Below are 8,353 nucleotides of genomic sequence, written 5' to 3'. Positions count from 1 at the left end.
CATTATTTATGAAATTATTTGAACCTACACTAGACTGACGTCGAACTTATTAATCCACCACTGACTAAATACATTCATAAAGTTTCTGGGAGTATAATTCACAAATCTCTATACCTTTCTCAACTCAAGCCTTGGCAATCTGCATATAAGTCTGTACAGTACCTATAATACAACCCCACCACCGCTGCCGCCGCCGCCGCCGCACCGACAGCCTCAGTTTGTCCGCCTTTAATTATTTTCTCCTGGTTGCAATTACGGTGTTGTGTTCCACATCATATCTATTCTCTGCAAAATTGAAAGGATCTCTCGGTTATTCCGTTGCTGATGTTCGGATCTCTGGGATATGCAATGCACCCAGTAGGGCACATCCTTGTTATTCATAAACCATTCCTGTGTTTTTCGTTCGAAAATGAAAATGAAAATGGAAAAACAAAAAACTGAAAACTGAAAATAAACTATACTCGTACTCGTATTCGTATTCATATAACAATAACAATAGGATCGAGCGAGAAAATGTTCCTCGGCTTGTATACCCGCATATAAAGGTGCCCCGCATTTGGCTTATATGTACAGTATTACGGTATATGTAGCATAGGAACACGGTTTAAAGTTGTGTTTTTTGGACCCTCATCAAGATTGAGATACAAAAAATAATGTTCTCCTATCTCTTTTCTTCCTGGTTTTTGGAAAATAATAATAGAGGAATTTCCACTATAAATCTCTGCGGGAAAATCTGGTTTTCAAAATCGACCATGAGAATGCATATCATACCGACACGATTCGGTGGGTTTTCGGGGCAAAACTAAACCACCCGAATATCTCTTCTCAAACCTACACTAGACCTCCCTCTCCTGCTGTGTTATTATTTCCCAGATTTATAGGTATATAAAGGCACACTATGCAAACTTTTCCCAATCACATTTTTCGGGTGGCAGGGCGCATAGAACAAGAGCAAGAGCAAAAGCAATAGCAGGAGCCAAGAGCATACCATGTACATAAGCTCACATAGCGCTTAGTGGATTCTTGTTTAGTGAATTTAGTGTGCACTATAAGAATTCACTATTCGCATTCAGGAGGAAAAATGAATATTTTAGCCTCTTGCGCCCTGTCCTTGTCACAAACACACACTCACACACACATATCCACCCGCATGCATACATACTTGTGGTATATCACGAGCGATTTTATTGCCTATATCTACTTAATAGGGTGTCTTTTTCATTACTGTTTTCAGACTTTAAGTAGATTTTAACTTAATTTATGTAATTTCCCGCTTCGACTTATTTGTATATGAACGACATGGAAAAATATGCGTTCGAAAAAGTGATCGAAAACATCACGAACTGAATGGGTTTTACGATTTGGTCAAAAAATTACAAAATTAGAGAGTCTTAGAGCTCATCGACATCTATACAGCTAAAGTTTTGTCACAATATTTCCTTCGAGTAACATTGCGCCCAAGGTTTTGGTATCTAAGGCGTGGTAGTTTCTTATGATGGGTGTATTGTATGTGACTTCTAAAAGGGCAGCTGTCATACCATTGAACTATGTTTAAAGTTTTTCAGTGTACTTTGGCAAGTTCTTTTATTTATAAATCGTCGAAGTTAAAGTCTAAAATCGTCAAATCATCTTCGAAAACGGTTGCTGTATATAAACAAGCAAAGTTTTCGTTTTTTGGGTAAGACATAAAAAAAACTTGGAAAAAAATAATGTGGCGCTGATAACATGCCCTAGGCGTCATTACCTCATGTTTTGAACTTGTTTGTATGATTTAAAACTTTTGGATAAACTTTTGCTGCAGTACTTCATTTCACAGGTATTTATCCTGATAAACTAGCAGAGGTTGATTGTGTGGAAGGCAATAATTGAAGAAACAAGATCGAGCATGCTTGCAAAAATTGTGCAAAAAAATTGGTCGTCGAGGCCAAATGTCAAAAACTATTTGTACACATTGGATTCCATGAATTTGTTGTATGTAAGTCATAGAACAATTTAATTTTTGTCAAAAAAGTTCTGCTCTTTCACTGAAAATTATAATAATATCGAAAAAATCGACAAAATTCAGCTTAAGTTTTTGAGACTGATGAGAATTTTAATTAAATTTACTTGAATAAATCTAAGAATTTTTAAAATCAATCGAAATTTGGAGCACAAGAAACAAATTTACTCTAATTGCGTAGATTGAAGGTTGATAGAATGTATCAATTGGTACAGAAATCGGTATTGCGAAAATGAATGTAATTGTGAACAATTCTGATTTTGTATACTTTGAATGTAAGTCACATAGATGATTATTTATTGTGAAAGATGAACATCTCGTTTTGATTGAAAATTGAAAATAAGTTTTACTGAACTATTTTTTAAAGAGTTAAACTACCCTGTTCTTGTTTAGATTAATTTCTCTGCCACTTCACTGAATTTTGTTCTGAAGAACATACGTTCTGAATTTTTTTTCTGGACGACTTAAGCTTTTTAGCACAACCAGGAGTTTCGAGTTCAAGGTTCGCATAAAGTGAACTGATATGTGCATTTTTTAATTATATCTTAGCTTTTACCAAATCATTTTCAATTGAAAGGAAAATTGACAAATAACCTGAAAATAGATACAAATTCTTTTTCAACGGTCTTTCTTCGAAAGCAGACAGTAAAAATATATTCACAATAAGAAAAAAAAAATATTTTTAACTAACAGTCAGAAGACCTTTTTTAACTATGTAAATTGATTGAAAATCAATTGAAATTTGATATTGCGGATGATTAACTTCTTGTTTTCATTTTATTTTACTTGCTTTTTGGAACGTAGTTGAATAGTTATAAGAAGTCATAATATTGACGGAAACATGGCTCAACAACTCTATCTCGGACTCGGAGCTTTTTGACTTTTCTTATCAAGTCTTTAGACGTGATCGTCATAACACAGACAATTCAAACGCTGTTAGTGGCGGAATTCTTGTCGCTATCAACAATACTCTCACTAGTTACCTGATTAACGACTTTTGATCAACAGACATCAAAATACTATGCTTAAAAATTAAAATGGCAACAGGACATTTATTAATTGTATCAGCATATATGCCTCCAAGCTCCAAAAACGAAGTTTATGAAAAACTAAACAACTGTATAGAAAGTATTTATATCCTTTTGGAACCTGAAGATTAAGTACTGGTTGTTGGTGATTTTAATTCACCCAATCTCAATTAGATTCGAATTGACGAGTTTTTATTAACAGATGGTATGTCTTCATGTGGCTTACGTTAACTCAACGGTGTGAAGAACCATTTTGGAAAAAAACTCGATCTGGTATTTTTCTCCGAAGCCATATGCTCCGAAGCAGCTGTGATTTCTTCTGCTGTCAAAATTGTGGACGAAGATCGCCATCATCCTGCATTAGACATAGCACTTCATTTAAACATGGCTCCACCTCATATGATATCTAATAACAACAAACTAGAATTCAACTTTAGTAGGTGTAATTTTGAAAACCTTTTTAACTTATTATGTATGATCAATTGGGATCACTTATTTTGTAACTTAAATATTGTCGATATGTGCAACATTTTTTTATTTAACTCTTTTTTACTGTTTCTACAAGACGATTCCATTTAAAAAGACTCGAAATAACTTGAGTGTTCCACCATGGTTTGATTCTCACCTTAAAAACTTAAAAAACAAAAGGAACAAAGCTTTGATAAAGTACAATCAAACAAGAACTGATGATGATTACAGGACGTTCATTATATTAAAACAATTTTTCACTGACTACTCTAACATTCTATATGATGACTACATTCGGAAAATTGAATTAAACCTTAAAACTAATCGTAAGAAGAAATCATGTGGGTACCCTAACTTAAAGCCTGATTTGACATCAAATAGTAATGAGCCGAGAATAATTGCGAACATGTTTGCAAACTACTTCAAAGGTGCTTTTTTGGATTATAATACTATTAGTTTTCCTAATACATCTACCACTGTTATTAAGTTCCCCACTTAAATTCTATCAACTTCGTTATTATACTGTCATCAATAGTATCCTACAACTTGACGAATGTTTTAGTCCTGGTCCCGACGGTCACGGTGTACGATCATCCATTTTAAAGAAATGTGCTGCGTATTTAGCACACCCGTTATGTGTTGTTTTCAACACGTCTCCTTAAGTAACTCGCTATTTTCTTTTACCTGGAAGAGCTCCTTCATAATACCAGTACACAAAAAAGGTCCTAAAAACGAAATAATGAACTAACGACCTAAACTATTTGAGTCAATCGTATGTAGCGTCCTTTCTTCTCACTGTAGTTCAATTATCTGTGATAACCAGCATGGTTTTGTTAAAAAGCGTTCAACTGTTACTATCTATTTAACTCTACCTGCTTTTGCTTAGATGTTTTTGAAAAACGTGAACAAGTAGATTGTATCTTTACTGATTTCAGCAAGGCCTTTGATAAATTGTGTCATAAAACATTATTTTTAAAATTATCACAGGTTTTAACGACTATTTCATAAACTGGGTCTCCTCATATTTGCAAGACAGACGTTATGGTGTTAAATTTCGTAATGAGTGTTCAAGATCATTTGTTGTAAATTCTGGTGTACCCCAGTGTAGTCACCTTGGTCCTATTCTATTTGTTTTATTTATAAATGACTTGGTTTCGATCATACAAAATTCGTCTGTCCTAATATATGCTGATGACATTAAAATTTCAAAAAAAAATTAACTCTTCATCTGACTGTCTACTCTTGCAAGAAGACTTAATATTATTCAGGGAATGGTGCAATAATAATCGTCTTGTTTTAAATGTTGACAAATGTAAAACCATGAGTTTTACACACAAAAAAGTTCCAATCGTTTTTAATTACATGTTTGATTCTTGTCCTTTAAGTAGAGTATATGTATTTTCTGACTTAGGTGTTGTCTTAGATCCTAAACTAATATTCAATGAACTTATTAACTTCATAGCTAAAAAAGCAAATAGAGTTCTGGGTTTTATTAAGAAATTTGGCAGTGATTTCCGAGATCCTTATGTTTTAAAATTACTTTTTGTTTCTTTTTTGAAACCAGTCCTGGAATTTTCGCGTTTTTCTCTACGATCCCTTCCGTAGTTTCATGATTATTCACAGAGAATTTCTCTCATAAATCTTCCTTCTTTGACAAATCATAGGAAGTACTTGCAGTTTTGTTTTTTTGTTGGAATAATTAACGGACAAATTTCAACACCATCAGTTCTTGGTAGTTTAAATTTTAGTTTTAGTCGTTCAAGTATAAGACTTCAGAAACCATTGAATACTAATTATAGCAGATCAAACTATGGTGTACATAGCCCCTTAAATAAATTAATTGAAATCTATAATACATTTTACTTTTGTATTAATTCACCTAATGATAATATAAAAAAGTATAAACTGCAAATTAAAATTTGTCAACAGTCTAGTTTAAGTTTTTAGATTTTAAGTATTTAACGAATTATAAATAAATTAATTGAAAATGCGTTGCACAAAAGTCCTGTATATTGAAAGTAATTGTTTGTGAAAAGTGCTCTAGATCTTCTGTATAATAATAATAATAGTACAAACAATTATCAGTATAACCCAAGCTATCGTAGAAAAAATTGACGTATTTGAGCCCAATTTTAATGAAAACATTTATTTTGCACCTCTAAAACTTAAAAATATAGTGTCATACATTCATCATCCGTTTGAATGTCATTGTGTAGATGTTTGTCTAGTCCAGTCTAAGGCTACTAAGAATGGCAATTTAAAGTTACTCTCGGTCCATTATACCATTGATTATGTAAGAGAGTGTCCACTAGTCAAGTAAATCTAAGACTTCTTATTCACGACTGACAGGTCTTTTAATATTGTTAGAATCAATAATGCCTTCAAATAAAAGTCAGAAAACTAAACAAATTTGCAAATCAAACAATAATTGAGCGTGTAAGTGTATTATTAATAACATACAATTTATCATGTCTAATTTATTAATTAATTATTTGTCAGATACATTTTTTGACAATTAATTATAAATACAAGATTACAGAACTTGGGCTTAAGAATTGTTGACAATCCAATTATTTCTGACGATGTTAATCATAAATTGACTCAGCAGAGCCATTTTCATTTCTTTAGAAAAAAAAGAAATCTAACAAAAATGCAAATTGGTTCATATCAGCTTCGTAACTAAATATTTCGGTATTGGGTATTCTTTATGAAGATTTAAAAAAAACGTACTTAAATTTGTTAGAAACTATGTTTCTTCAGTACCAACTCAGCAGGAAACTTAATTATTGATAAAACATTTTTTTTTAAATAGAAATCCAACAAAAACATACATATTTCTAATTTCTAACTTCTTCGAAGTTCATAAATTTAAAACTCGATGTTCTAATTTTTGGAACTTCGGTTTGAGAACTCAGGTATTTCTTCACACTTAATCATTTGTCTATCTTGGTTGAATGGAACTGAACTCAAAATACTGATATTCTACAACGGAATAAGAAGTGTTGATATTCTGACTGTTTTTAATTTGAAAATTGTGTTTTATGGGATTCCAACTTAAATTGGGGTTGTTTTATATTATTTTGTGCAAATACATGGTGTATACTGTCTATTTCGTGGACTTTCTTTTTTGCAAAAACAATAGCAAACAGTGTACTGTTGAAGTTGTACAAAAATAGTATTTTTAAAATAATTTTTAAAATTAACACATTCTTATTTATGATTCTGATAAATTTAAAGTATTACCTAAACCGACAATTTGTCTTCTTTAAGACATTAGTATTGCGTAGCATTCTACACTAAAGGTGTTTGATCATAATGACCATGGAAATATTGAACATTTAAGATGGGATGTTATTTCTCGATATAGTATAGTGGCACTTATGCATACCATAATATATTACATTATGAAATTACCATTTATGGCTGTTTGGAAAGATCGTCCGTTAATTCATATTCAATATTATTCCTATTTTGTACAAATGAAAACGTAAAACTTTATTATCATTGCACATTAAATGATCTTTTTATCTTATATATTTATTCAAAAATCCAACTCAAATAGAACTCAACCAAATTATTATTTAAAAAAAACTTAGTTTTAGAAATTAGAAGAAATTGCACGAAAATAATCTAACTTAATGTTTTCGACTGTGTTTCTACAAACCTATCAATTGGAACTAAAGTGTCATAACATTTTGTATGTCAATTAACATGGGCTTGCATCTTATCACAACTTTTTTTTAAAGAAACTTGTATTTATCGCTTGGTTTAAAAAGCATCCTCTTACCATCCGTGCATTATTTCGCTTCACTTTAAATATACTGTTCTTTTTAGGAATTATTAAAGACATAAATTGTATTAAGACGTTTAAATTAGAATTAAAAAAGATCCTGGGATGCGACCCACACTGATAACTTCCCATCCCGTTTTGTCTTGTTTAAAAGTTATCGTATCAATTTTTACCAAATTTGCGTACTATTTTTTGTAGATTTTTTTTATGAAATAACGGACTGTTGGATTTTTATATAATAATTACTGAATATCGAAAACAATATTTTCTGTGAAATAAAATAAGTTTGAAGCCAATATTTTTAATTTTTGAAAAACTATTTGAGTCGAAAATCAATTTTTACCAACTTTTGTTAATTATTTGTTAGGTTTTTATTTTTTTATAAAAAAAAATGTCAATTCGATTTTTTCAAAATGTGTCCTAATGTTGAAAACAATATTTCTTATAAGTAAAAATTAGTAAGAAACTATTCAGCCTTATTGTGAGTTTCGCCCGGAAAACATTTCCCCCGAAACATTTTTGTTCCCCCGAAATTTTAAAAGCTATTGTGAGTTTCGCCCGAATGAATATTTACAAACCCGTAGTAATGTTTGGCTGTTGGGTAACTTTCAAAAAAATGTCTTTTGAATTTGTATTTAAATTATTTGTTTTATAGGAGATGCTGGTTATCCCTTGGAACCGTGGCTTTTAACTCCTTATAGAACGCCGAATAGTGGTTCAAATGAAGAAAAATATAATGAAGTTCACTCACGGTGTCGTAACATAATTGAGAGAACTAATGGTGTTCTTAAAAACAGGTGGAGATGTTTACTGAGTGCGAGAGAACTGTACTACGCTCCTACAAAGGCTGTCAAAATTATTAATGTTTGTGCAGCACTGCACAACATATGCATTTACTATAAAAGTGACTTAGCCTGTTTAAACTCTATGCCTGACGGTCAAAGCTTTATGGTTGACTCATTCGAAAACGTGCAATCCGATAGATTGAACTCAAGCTATCTGACAATAAGCCAGCTCATTCGCACAGACATCGCAAATTCTCTTTAATTTTTAAATGTTTTAATTTGT

This window comes from Eupeodes corollae, chromosome 3, assembly GCF_945859685.1.
Source record: "Eupeodes corollae chromosome 3, idEupCoro1.1, whole genome shotgun sequence".
NCBI classification, from domain to species: Eukaryota; Metazoa; Arthropoda; class Insecta; order Diptera; family Syrphidae; genus Eupeodes; species Eupeodes corollae.
Note: the sequence above shows the minus strand (reverse complement) of the source record.